The sequence below is a fragment of the Neoarius graeffei genome, chromosome 11, assembly GCF_027579695.1.
Source record: "Neoarius graeffei isolate fNeoGra1 chromosome 11, fNeoGra1.pri, whole genome shotgun sequence".
NCBI lineage: Eukaryota > Metazoa > Chordata > Actinopteri > Siluriformes > Ariidae > Neoarius > Neoarius graeffei.
In genome coordinates this window covers 83,656,982-83,671,577 of record NC_083579.1, presented here as the reverse complement: position 1 = coordinate 83,671,577, position 14,596 = coordinate 83,656,982, and positions in this window count along the sequence as shown.

Below are 14,596 nucleotides of genomic sequence, written 5' to 3'. Positions count from 1 at the left end.
TTACTGTCTAACGAGGCTGGAGGAGCAGAATGAGATTTGGATTTTCCTAGCGCCGCCTCCTCCGTTTCCTTGGTGACAGGTGCAGCCCGAGGCTTCGGGATGGATTTCAGGACTGAACGGGGAGTATAAGCCTGTTTAAAATTATCCCATACCTTTTTCATGTCATACCACTTAGCGTAACCCTCCCGCATATACGGGCGATCCCATCCGGGGTCCCCTAATCCCTCATAAATCATGCGATAGGCTGATGCAAGATAACCAGGATCGAATGTACCTCGGCGAGGATATGAAGGAATTTGAGGGTTGGCCTCGGTCCAACCTGCCAAATTATCGAGCCAGGGAGAAACATAATAAGCAAAACCGCACCTAGTCATCCATTCGGCCGGGGTTTCCCCTGGCGCAGGCTTAGGGAACGAGCTTCCCATCGTACAATGACAACAAACGGATCTGAAGAGGAACAGACAACAAATATAGTACAAATTTGTATAGCGCGCTCTTCCTGGACTCGAACCAGGGAAAACTGTCCTCCGTAGGACACTACGAAACTACTGCCAACCAGGTAGTCAATCAAACATGTCTTACCTGATTGAGAGTATCACGTCGGGGTCACCAAATTGTTAGAACCTGTGTCTGTCTCAGTTCAGATGCGTTGACGTAAGAGCGCTCTGGAGCAGGGTTAAAGCAAACCACACGAGTTAAATCAATCTGGTTTATTCAGGCACTGCTCAGTGATACACACAGAGAGCAGGGTTTATATACATCAGAAGCTTGCGTGACAAGATAAGTAAGGGGCTCGGGGGCACAAGGTCAACTCGCCAGATAAGGAGTCGTTTTTATTATACATGAAAGAGCAGACCATACACCCCCTAGAACAGGAGGAACCAGGAATGTGGTTTCAGCGAAACTAGAAGGTACAGAGAAAATAAAAGAGTATGTTCTCGCGATTATGCACGTTTACCAGGGTGTGAAAGGGTCATAAGTTCAGTACAGCTATGCACGAGAACACACATACAATCTTACAATAACTAATGGGGTATTGGGTATAAATAATCTTCCCATAGATTAAAATCACTATATGGGTGTGCTTTTACTACCTTAAACATGAATAAGCAGTCAAAACAACAGTTGACCTACTTTCCGGACTTAGGATTTTTCAGAAAATATGCAAAAATAGTACCATATGCAAATGCTTAGTTTATATTGAAGGAGTTGGATAATCAAAGTTTTTATTGGCTTAAAAGTTTGATAAAAGATGTCTGTTGATAGGGTTAAAGGTTCATTCCAGTCATCATGTGCCCACATGGCCAACTAATGGCCTGAAGTAGGGCGTACCAAATGGTACTTTTGTCCCGAAGCCATATTTGGGGCCCTCCTGTACCCCCACCAAAGCTCTGAGTGCCCTGAAACTCTCTAAGTACACAGTAGAGTTCCCAAATATGATGATAAATCAGTTGAAACCCCATCAACATAAAAACTTTCCAAGATATGGACCCCTGAAATGTCAAAAAAAAATTGTCATTAAAAAAATCAATTTTTAAGGGGTTAATATCTCTAAAGTTAGTAAACTTGTGCTATTTTTAGGTGCAGAATCAGATAGACAGGGTCAGAATACATAGATATAGCAATTTACAGGTCTATATTCCCCTTAGAACAAAAGATATGGGCCTCCAAAAATGCTTGCAAATCAAGTGTACAATTCCCGGACCCCAAAAGTGGGTGTGGCACCCAAACTTTGAAGGGCCAAAATTCAAAAACCATTCGAGCTAGGAAGCTAAAATTTTGGATTCTTTCATTTGACATCATAAGGCACTAAGAAAATAAATATCAGGCAAATTGAAGAGGTGTCACTGGGGAGGGTGTGTGAATTGACATGGAATGACCCTACATAAAATAAATAAAATTCATAAAAGGAAATTTGTACAGATGAGTGAACTAAAGTGCAACAGATGCTTTTGGTTTGTTATTGTGTAGTCTTATTGCTGTGGGTACAAATGATTTGTGGTACCTCGCTGTCCTGATTGGCCTCTGCAGAAATCTGTTATTAGACCTGGTGCTTCTTAAAAACTTTGGAAACAGAGGATGTGTTGGGTCAGTTAAAATTTGATCCATCTTTCTTAAAATAAGCTCATTGTACAGCTCAACTGCAGATGTCTGGTCCACACCAATAACCTGGCTGGCTGATTTAATGATACGCTGCAATTTTTTGTGGTCCTGTACATGCATATTTCCATAGACGTAGATTAGCCCAAATGATAATACTCTGTAAAAGTGATTTATAAAACAATTGGAGAATACTGCAGTCTAATCTAAAATCTTTGAGTTTCCTAAGAAAGAACATCCTCTGTTGTAGCTTCTTACATTTGGTCTGTGCACACTGGTTAAAACACAATCTATCGTCTATCTCTATTCCCAAATACTTGTAAGATGAGACCCGTTCTATCTGTTTGCCATTAATCTTGGATGGGGAGATAAGTATTCCTTTTTTTGCTAAAATCTATCACCATTTCCTTTGTCTTTTTAACATTGACCAATAAAAAGTTGTCTGTACACCACCTAATAAAACCCTGAACCTCCCTTTCAAAACCTTCAACGGATAAGGTGTCAGAATGTAGGAAGTCCACCAGTGCTGTATCGTCGGCGTACTTAAAAAGGGCATGAGCTGGGGAGGATGCCTGGCAGTCATTGGTGTACAGTGTGTATAAAATTGGTGAGAGAACGCAACCTTGCGGTGCTCCAGTATTAATTGTTTTCAGTGAGGAGATGTGGGAGTTAAATCTTACTTGCTGACTGCGTTCAGTTAAAAAAGCATTAATCCACAGTATGAGTCTGGGATTTACTCCTAGGTGTAGAAGCTTTCTCACCATCAAATGTGGTTGTATTGTGTTAAAAGCACTGCTAAAATCAATAAAAACAATTTTTACCAGACTCCTTGGGTGTTCAAGATGCTCATACACGTTGTTGGTCAAGGTAAGGAGCGCATCTTCGACCCCCCTCTTGGCACGGTAAGCAAACTGATTGGGGTCTAGAGAATGTGATACCTCAGAGAGAGAAGTTGGTTTAGAACGATTTTTTCAAAACACTTCATTACAGTGGATGTGAGTGCAACAGGGCGCAAGCCATTAAGTTCCCTGGGTCTGTTGTTTTTAGGCACTGGCACTATTAACGATCGTTTCCAAAGACTAGGGACCACACCAATGTCAAGGGACCATTGGAAGAGCCTTTGGAAAGGCTGTGCCAGCTCATTTGCACACATTTTTAAGGTTCCGTTGCTGATACCATCAGGCCCAGTAGCCTTACGTGGGTTTGTGCATCTAAAAAAGGATTTTACCTCATCAACAGAAATGTCCATACTTGCACCCTCAATACCCCTCACTTCCATACTAATCAAATGCTGCTCTGTTTTAAAATCATGTGTGTCAAACCTACAATAAGAATCATTTAACTCATTGGCCATGTCGAGCTCATTGTCTACTGCCATCAGATGGTTCTTAGGCTTGTAACCTGTAATTGTCTGTACCCCCCGCCATGCTCTTCTAGGGTCACTGTTGAAAAAAACCTTCAAGTTTGCGTTTATACGTGGATTTACAGTCTTTAATCAGGTTTTTGATCTTTTTCTCTACATTTTTTTTTGTCTTCTGTAGTTCCACCCGATTTAAATAGACTCTTCTTCTGATTGAGAAGTTGCTTTAATTCCGTAGTCACCCAGGGTTTATTGTTGGGGAACATTTTAATAGTCTTTTTGGGTATGATTGTGTCCTCGCAGAATTGTATATATCCGGCAATGGCAAACGCCGCATCGTTGACGTCATCTGTTATTACATTCCAATCCGTGCTCGCAAAGCAATCCTGAAGTGCGCCAGTCGCGGTAGCAGTCCAGCATTTAACGTCCACGCGCCTGAACCTGGGCACATAGGCAGGGCTTAATTTAATCATATTATGGTCCGAGTTCCCTAGACCGGGTAGTGCTTTAGAGTAAAAGGCATCCGATATGTTACCATAACAGTGGTCAAGGCAGGCTTTATCGCGAGTGGGACAAGTGACATATTGCTGGTACGTGGGTAAAAGTTCCTTTAGACTGCAAAGGTTGAAGTCTCCCATTATGAAATTAGCCGCATCAGGAGCCTCTGTCTCTGCCTGTGACACCAGTTCATGAAGCAGAGTGGCAGCAGCCTGTGTGTCGGCTGAGGGCGCAATATACACAAGAAAAAGTCTGATTTGGTGTATTTCCCGAGGCAAGTGATAGGGCCTTAGGCACAGCGAAAGCAATTCAATGTCCTTTGTGCAAACTTTGTGCTTCATTGTTGTGTGCAGGGTAACAGTACTTATTGTTCACAAACACACACGCCCCCACCTCTCTTTTTCCCAGAGTTTTGATTGCGGTCCATTCTCACCAGCGTGAAGCCCTCCAGGTCAACTGATGAGTCGGGATCCGTGTCCGTGAGCCAGCTCTCGGTCAAGCAGATGAGGCAGGACTGCCGGTAGTCCGAAAGGTATTGGCTGCTGGCTTGCAGCTCATCCACCTTGTTCCTTAAACTTTGGACATTGCCCAGCATGATCGATAGAAGTGGTTGTCGGTAGGGTTGCCTTTTAATCCGCTCCCGGATCCCACCTTTCCTTCCGCGTTTCCTTGCTTTAGAGTTCTTACTTTTGACACAATCGAGTGATAGCAGGGGCGGCACGGTGGTGTAGTGGTTAGCGCTGTCGCCTCACAGCAAGAAGGTCCTGGGTTCGAGCCCCGTGGCCGGCGAGGGCCTTTCTGTGCGGAGTTTGCATGTTCTCCCCATGTCCGCGTGGGTTTCCTCTGGGTGCTCCGGTTTCCCCCACAGTCCAAAGACATGCAGGTTAGGTTAACTGGTGACTCTAAATTGACCGTAGGTGTGAATGTGAGTGTGAATGGTTGTCTGTGTCTATGTGTCAGCCCTGTGATGACCTGGCGACTTGTCCAGGGTGTACCCCGCCTTTCGCCCATAGTCAGCTGGGATAGGCTCCAGCTTGCCTGCGACCCTGCAGAAGGATAAAGCGGCTAGAGATAATGAGATGAGATGAGTGATAGCAGCGATGTGTCATCCAAGCAAGGGAATGCAGGAGATGGTCAGACATTCAGCAGAAATTCCCTTGTGTAGGTGATGCGATTTGCTCGGCAATCATGCATATTTGAGTTGTAGCCAACTGCATGTCTGACAAGATCAACTAGAAAAGTGATCAAGATCACCAGTAGAATGACTGAGTTCAGTTTCATTTTGTAGCTTACACGCTGACGATTCAGGAACTTAAATGGTTGCTGTTTTTGTTGTGTATAAAAAGACACATGATTTAAAACAAACAAAACAGGTAAGGAGACACACAACAGACCGTGTCGCCGCTCGCGCATGCGCCACATATTTAAAAAGTATACCTGCCTTTCCTGTTAATGTAATCTGTGGAATTGGCTGAAGGTTGTTTTATCTCTGTGTGTGTGCACCACCTACAGCACCTAGACACTGGGGGAGGCCATGCGCTTGCTGAAATCCGTGCACAAGCTGTTGGACAGCAGTTTCTGTTGTCGGCAGTCGTATGTACTTAGGACCAAGATGCACAGTAATCGCTTTACACACTTGTCTGATTATTATGAAAACCATCGACCTAGAGAGCCCGAATGTATTTGCCATTTTCCGTATTCTACCCTCATCAGCTAAATAATATAGGGTGCAGGCTACTTTTGTCAATACACTGACTGGGTTCCGCATGACAGTCATCTGGCCTTCAATGTAGGGATGCAGTAACTCCACAAGCGAGAGCAGCAATGACTGCAACATTCGGAAGTTCTCGTGCCATTCCTCTGGGAGAACAACTTCATTTGTGAAGTTTAGCCACCAGGCAGCAGTTCGCCCGGGTCGGATCCAAAAGCGGCGGTGACGTTGGTAAGCAGCAAGCCTTTGTCTTGGCGGGAGGAAAAGCGCCTGAAAAACTGCGACCCTGTTAGGTTTATATAAGTATTATTCTTGACCAAGAAGGCAGTAATTTATTAAAATGGTGACAAAATTAAGGATCAACTTCGGTTCAGTTAAAAATGACCTTCTGTCTTGGCTGGACATTGTTTGGGAACATTTTGTTTATTTTGGTATGAAATGTGTATTTTTGATCAGAGATGTGACTTCCGCCTGGTTGGAGGTCTCAGAAAAAAAAAAACCCAGTTGTTTATTATTTTGGTTATGTTATTGGTAATCCGTGGTAGAGGCACGGGACGTTTTTATTTTGGGGAGCCTCGTGGACTTTTGTTTACGGGAAGAGCCACGGGAAGATTGGTTAAACCTCGTGTAAAAGCACGGGAAGGCTATCCTCGTAATTTGTTTACGGGAAGGTGACCCTCGTGAAGTGAAGGAGCTGTCACGGGAAGAGCGCGCTTTTTATGTTAAACCCATAATAATTACCCTAATTAATCTTGGGACTGATTCCTTCGTGCCACCATGGGGGGGAAAAATTGTATTATATTAATTGTATTATTGTATTAAGGTACCCGGACCCCGAGAAAAAACCCACGGGATTGGATGAATTGCTGTGGTTTAGCATTCTACACAAATTCTAGACAATTTGGCTGGCTCAGTTTGATTTATTCTTATTCAGGTATTTGCAATCTCTAGGAGCTGTGTAATGTATCTTTAATTGTTATAGCATTTATATAAGGCATTACTGGATATGCACAGAATAATGAAACAACAAATCAGTACTCTGGACATGAACTGTGTTCCTGGTGTGCATAAATGTTAAACCTTTGGTCAATCAAACCTGTATAACCAACTTCCAAAATACTTATAAGATGCAAATTAAAATGATTTACCTAAAATTTGAATGATAATTAACAATGATATATCCCAGGTACTTTTTATTCAATATCAAATCAAGTTTATTTGTATAGCACTTTTAACAATAAACATTGTCGCAAAGCAGCTTTACAGAATTTGAACAACTTAAAACATGAGCTAATTTTATCCCTAATCTATCCCCAATGAGCAAGCCTGTGGCGACGGTGGCAAGGAAAAACTCCCTCAGACGACATGAGGAAGAAACCTCGAGAGGAACCAGACTCAAAAGGGAACCCATCCTCATTTGGGCAACAACAGACAGCCTGACTATAATATTAACAGTTTTAACAGGTATAACCCTCAACTGTCCTCATGGGGCCGTCCTTCACAGGAGCGGTGTGATAAAACTCCGACCAGACACAGGGCACCAGGATGGATCAAGCAGGTCCGAGGGGAAGAAGAGGCCAGCATCTCAATCCGAGGATCAACATGTAACTCAGAGGGACAGATTGGGGGGGGGAGAGAGAGAAAGAAAACACAGGTTGTTAGGTATGCCCTAAAAATGACAAGTATTAAATCTGTGTGGTAGGCTCGCAGAGACGAGAGTCTTTACATCAGGCATAACACACAACAATGGCATGTTAATATGGTAAAAAATATCATGACCTGCTCTGGCTGGATGCTTGATTGGGTGATGGGAGCACACTCCTCAGCAATGATGAGATGCAGATGGGACCCTTAGGGCTGGCCAAGACAATTCAGTTACATTTCACCGGGTCTGGGACATGCGACAGAATGTCTGACGGCCGATTCCCTGCAGGCTACGATAGCCAGTCGAGGTCTCCACCGTCTCCACCAAAAGATTTCCTGTTGACTCCATGTAACTCAGAGGGACAGATTTGGGGTGGGGGGAGAGAAAGAAAACACAGGTTGTTAGGTATGCCCAATGTCACCTGAATAAGTAGGAGCAGTATGCATATTGCACCGAGTACACGCAGGGACTCTGGCAACTAACTATGACAGCATAACTAAAAGGAGAGAGCCAGAAGGTAACACAGGCATGAGGGAGCCCCAGGACATAAAGCAGCCAGCCACTACACTGTCAACAAACTCGAGTGAGCAAGCGAGTGGGGACTGACAGCATCCATACATCCCAGTTTACCAAAACACTCTATGTCTGAGGACCCTCCAGATCTACTCCTTTACCTCATAAACACCATTAACAAAAGGCTTGACTAAACAGATATGTTTTCAGCCTAGACTTAAATGCTGAGACTGTGTCTGATTCCCGAACACTACTTGGAAGGCTGTTCCATAACTCTGGGGCTTTGTAAGAAAAGGCTCTGCCCCCTGATGTAGCCTTCACTATACGAGGTACCAGCAGATAGCCTGCACCTTTTGATCTAAGTAGGCGTGGCGGGTCATAGAGGAGCAGAAGTTCACTCAGGTACTGTGGTGCAAGACCATTTAGTGCTTTAAAGGTCAATAGTAGTATTTTATAATCAGTACGAAATTTGATTGGGAGCCAATGCAGTGTGGATAAAACAGGCGTGATGTGGTCATATTTTCTAGTTCTAGTAAGGACTCTTGCTGCTGCATTTTGAACTAACTGGAGCTTGTTTATGCACTTATTGGAACATCCAGACAGTAAGGCATTACAATAATCCAACCTGTAGGTAACGAAAGCATGGACTAATTTTTCTGCATCATGCAATGACATTAAATTTCTTATCTTTGCAATATTTCTGAGATGAAAGAAAGCTATCCGGGTAATGTTATCAATGTGAGTTTCGAATGAAAGACTGGGGTCAATAATCACTCCGAGGTCTTTTACTGCTGCACGTGAAGAAACAGAAAGGCCATCCAGAGTCACTGTGTAATCAGAAAACTTACTTCTAGCTGTATGTGGTCCTAGCACAAGTACTTCAGTCTTGTCAGAGTTAAGCAGAAGGAAATTAATAAGCATCCAGTGTCTAATGTCCTTAACACATTCCTCAATTCTATTAAGCTGGTGTCTCTCATCAGGTTTTGCAGAGACATACAACTGTGTGTCATCAGCATAACAGTGGAAACTAATACAATGTTTACGAATAATATCGCCCAGAGGTAACATGTATAGAGAAAAAAGCAGTGGACCCAAGACAGAACTTTGTGGAACACCAAACTTTACCTCGGTACGTCTAGAAATATCACCATTTATATCAACATACTGATAACGATCAGTTAGATAAGACCTGAGCCAGGAGAGGGCCATTCCCTTAACTCCCACAACATTTTCTAGTCTATCCAGAAGAATGGAATGATCAATGGTATCAAATGCTGCACTAAGGTCAAGCAACACAAGCAGCGAGACACAGCCCTGATCAGATGCCAACAGTAGGTCGTTTACTACTTTAACCAGTGCTGTCTCTGTGCTATGATGAGGTCTAAATCCTGACTGATACATTTCATGGATGTTATTCCTATGTAAATATGAGCATAACTGCTGTGCCACAGCTTTTTCAAGGATCTTGGAGATAAAGGGGAGGTTTGATATTGGCCGATAATTGGACAGCTGACAGGGATCAAGGTCAGGTTTTTTAATCAGGGGTTTGATAACTGCTAGTTTAAAGGATTTGGGTACATAGCCAATCATAAGAGAAGAATTTATTATTTTTAGAAGCGGTTCAATTACTCCAGGCATTATCTGTTTGAATAGATGTGTCGGTAAGGGATCTAGTACGCAAGTTGAGGCTTTTGATGTAGAGATTAATGAAAGTAATTCAGTTTCTTTTAGGGGAGTAAAACATTCTTACTGATGATCTGATACAGTTATATTAACTACAAGGTCACTTTCATTGTCTAACCTTAAAATTAGTAGTTTGAATTTTTTGTCGGATATTCTCAATTTTGTCATTAAACAAATTCATGAAGTCGTTGCTACTCCATACTGCAGGTGTGCATGTGTTGATAGTGGACTTATTCCTGGTTAATTTTGCTACAGTATTAAATAGGAATCTAGGATTATTTTTGTTATCTTCTATTAGGGAGGAGAGATATGTTGATCTCGCAGCACTAAGAGCTTTTCTATACTTCAGGAAGCTCTCCTTCCACGCCAATTTGAACACTACCAATTTTGTTTGACGCCATTTACGTTCCAATTTTCGAGTGGTCTGTTTTAATGTGCGAGTGTCATCATTATACCAGGGTGCTAATTTTTTTTTGTCTCTGACCATTTTCCTTTTAAGAGGAGCTACATTATCTAAAGTATGGCGGAATGTTGACTCTAAGCATTCAGTTGCCTGATCAAGTTCTGCAGGGGCTGACAGTGACCCAATCAAAGTTGATAACTCTGGGAGATCATTTATAAAGCTCTGTGCAGTAGTTGACGTGAATGTACGTTTAATACAGTAGCGTGGTGAGGTGCATATATTATTACTCAGACATAGTTTGAATGAGATGAGATAATGATCTGAGAACTTCAGACTGTGGAAGTATGACTATATTGTCTACGTTTAATCTAAATGTTCGTATTAGATCGAGGGTGTGACCACCATTATGGGTCGGTCCTATGACATTCTGCTTAATCCCGACTGAATCTAAGATGGACACAAACGCTGTTTTTAAAGGGTCTTCTGGGTTATCGAAGTGAATATTAAAATCTCCGACAACTAAAGCTTTGTCAAAGTCAATATTAATAATAATAAACTTTAAGAATGAATATACGGCTTCAATGTTTGACAATGTTATGTGCTCTTTTATCATCGTGGGAATTGATTATAGCTCTAAATAAACATTGAAGGGTTTTTTGTTAAAAAGAATCCGTATAACTTTATTTGTACGCCCGTATACTATGTTTATTGAATCAAATCCGTATAAAATACGGACATTCTGTATATTGTGCATTTTAATCTCAACGAAAGCTTCACTGAATCGATTCTTTAGAACAAACTCGCATGCGTGTGAATCAATTTACTTGATTCACTCTTGATTCTTGACTCAGAAACTACGGTCCTTATTTGTATTCCTGTTTTCAAATTGTAAACAATAATCACACTCTCATGCTGCATTAAATTAAAGTATGAACTTTCCTCAAACCATTACGTGTGCATGAACTCAACAAATGCAGTCCATGCGTCTGTATCGATTCGCTCGATCGAGTCATTTTTATGTTTCGTCCCGAAAAAGATCCGAATCGTTTGTGAATCTCATCACTGTTAGAGATCCTCTTCCCTTAACACAGAATGGAATCATCAGAGGAAAAATCTGCTTCTTAATCAATTAGTTTCAGCGTTTGGTGAGTAGATCATCTGCATTTTATTTTTATATTCCTTGTGTGTTGATAGTCCGAAACTTGTAACTGGAAAGTTATCAGGAAAGTCCAGAGTGGTCCGCGAGCACTCTACAGGACTATTAATGTGTTTTAATAATTAATAGTGCAGCTATTAATGCAGTTTCATGTCTAGATCTTATAAATGATGAATACGAAGTTTTCAAAATTGTGATGAACTCCAGTTCCCATGATGCTTGTGAACTGGGCATGCGCACTGGATAAAAGAAAAAGCAGCTCTTTAGGGCAAAACTCTCGTCTCATTAGATTCGGGCAGTAATTCTATGCGGTCAGACCTTAAATAATGAAATAACTGTACAAGCAAATACAACACAAAAACCATTTTTAAAAACATTTCACTTAAATTAAACATGCATGGTAAAAACAGAAGAAATATATTTAAGGCTTAGAGTTTGATTAATTCAGCCAAATCAAATATCACTTTCAGAGTTGAAGATATTTATCAGGAATCATTTTTAAAATATTGAGTATTATACCACTTCCTGTTTAAAGGCATAATAAAAGGCATCAAATATATTTACCCTACATGTGAAGGGAAATGCCGAAAAGTTTAATGTTTAACCTAATGTTTAATGTTGATCTAAAACATTTTAAAACTGATCGTGTAGTGGTATTTTTATTAATCATATGTAATTCTAACCTTTAAATATCCTATATACTCCTGTTTCTGACGCGTTTTAGCGAAATGTGGACTTGTCTTGTAAGCATGAAATTAGTTCAACAGCAAGCTAACCCGCTCTTTACTTCATTTTTGACATTTTTTGAATAATTGTTCCGTCTCTATAGTCTCTCTGTCTCTTTCTCAGTCAGCATTGAGATAAGACTCCCAGACTGTTACAGATAGCTATAATATAAACAAACAACTCATGCAAGCATGGCAGGCAAGGACAGCCACAGATATCTGCAATGGGCAGAGAAAATCATTATTTTTGGCACTTTCTCACAATAATAAATTTAATAAGCAATCTCTTTATATTAATAAGTAAATTCCATATACATAAAGTCAAAATGTCCAAGACAACCAATTCTCATTAATACTGTTAATTGAATTAAAAATGTATTTTCAGTCTCTGTCACATATCAAATCCAACAGAGAGTGCTTATCAGCTATTCAATTTTATTCAAATTACATTCAGTGAAATTGTTTGTCATTTCAATTTGCCCTGTTTTTATCTCCTTTTCTTTCTTTAAACTTATTGCTCCTTATGAGGCTAAGCTTAACCATGTTCCTCCTAATTTCGAACTATTGATATGAAATGCTTTGATTAACTGTTTGCTGAGTTTTAAACCTCCATACTTTTGCCTTTAAAAACCACAGAGGATATGGAATGGATAGGCTTTTAATGCATTTAGTTAACCATAATTTTTTCCAGCAAGAAACAGAGTTAACAAACGTTTACTTGAAAACTTTTTGTTTATAAATCGGAGACTTGGGTTTATCTTTGTTTAACCATTAAGAAAAAAACTTCATAAATTATCATGATTATGATACATTGGCTTGTATAAGTATTCATTGTCCTTGAACCTTTCCGCATTCTGTTGCACTGCAACCTGGAACTTAAATTGACATGAAACTACACAAAATATGATTTAATAAGCAGTACCTCTCTCTCTGGATGTCATCCTACAGTCTCTTCTCGAGCAAGGCGTGGTGAGACACTTTACACAAGATTTACGTAAGATTAACGAATTGATTGTTTCTTCTGTAATATCACAGGTTCCTGCCATTAATGATCTCTGTTCTGCCTTTTTTTTCACGCACATGAGGGGATAGCGTTTGGACTCAGGTTTCATTTGACTCTCCTGCTGTTTTTTTTTTTTCAGCTGTAATTCATAACGCGCTCTGTGACCTTCTCCCTCCCTCAGGACTCAGTGGTCTGTGTTCTGGTATCTGCTGAGTCACCAGAAATCTGCCAAGACACTGACGCTTGCGCCTGCTTCAACATCTGGCGCATAAGGGCTTTAAGGTTTCCAGAACCAAGGTGCAGTATTGCATGGACACTTAAGTATTTGAACTTTTGAACTTTCAAGGCTGTCATTCTAGACACAAAACGCCCTGCAGTTAAACATGCACTGATGTCTTTTCTGGGTCAGAAAATGGATCCCTGACTGCTCTTTATATGATGAGCTTCTCCGTTCTGCAATCTCTCATCACGATCCACTGCAACATCCTTTGACCTGGACTGACGCTATGGTGGTCGCTTATCACTCCCTCAAAAGCACCCTTCGTTCCGCCCCTGGGGTTACCTGCTCACTTCAAGCCCTTCCACCTCTATGCCTGTGGACACCAAGGCACAGCCTCTGGGGAGCATGGGGGGGGGAAATGCATCATTGTGCGTTTTTATCCAAAACATTAGACATTGTTGCTCTAGGCTTACCTGCGTGTCTGGGGGCTGTCTCCGCATGTGCTTTGATGGTTTAAGATGCGGAAAAATTGGATTTGTCTCACCCACTGATCTTGCACTCGTCACATCAAGTTAAACAGGTGTTGCAAAATTTACAGACCCATTAAATTAACTTAAGCAGTAATTTAATAGATAATTAAATTAACATATGACTGTTTATTCTCTGTTCTACTAACAATCTCAAAATACATGTCACATCCTCTTTTGATAATGTAGGTCGCGCTCTCACACGCCTCCTTAATTCTCGGGATGATACTTGGGATGACTGATATTGTCTGTCTAAAAATCGTACATACTACTAGTATCAGGTCTGATCTCTCCTCCAGCCCTCTAGGGATGGGGGAAGTACTCTTTGTTTTGATGGTTCTTGTTCTAAACGGTTCTTGTTTTATAATTTATGATATTTATCAATACCTCTGTGGTTACCCTGATATTCTGCATGAGGCATACGCTCTCTCATTTGATTTGTCATCTTGATTGTGGACAAATTCTCTAAATGGGTAGAAGTTTTTCCCTGTTCTTGAGAGAACACGAAGGTAGTTCACTCGTACTCTGGCAAAAGAAATAATACCTAGTTATAATAATGATATATTTTATTTATAAGTGCCTTTCAAGGTACCTAAGAACACTGGACAGTAAAAAAAGAAAAACAAACAAAAGCAGAACAATAAAATAACAATAAAATAATAAGAAATCAATAATAATAATTATTGTTATAGTTATGGGGTTTCAAATGCCATAGACTCAGACAAGGGTACCCCTTTCACCTCAAAAGTCACACAAAACCTTTGTAAGTATCTCTAAACTAAACTGGTGTTTTCACATTCCTCAATCCTCTGATATCGTAGAACGTACTAATCGAACATTGAAAGACAAATTAATTAAGGTCATGCAGGACACAGGTTTGGTTTTGTAATCCATAATTCATTCTGGCTGAAATTCGTGTGACACCAAGAAACTATTTTTTGGAAGAAATTATTCTCCCCTGGAAGAAGGGAACTCCGGCTCCGGGTACCTCTGATTTGAAAATGCATATGGATGAGTATTCTGCAGCCCTTATAGATAAGTTGCATAAAATT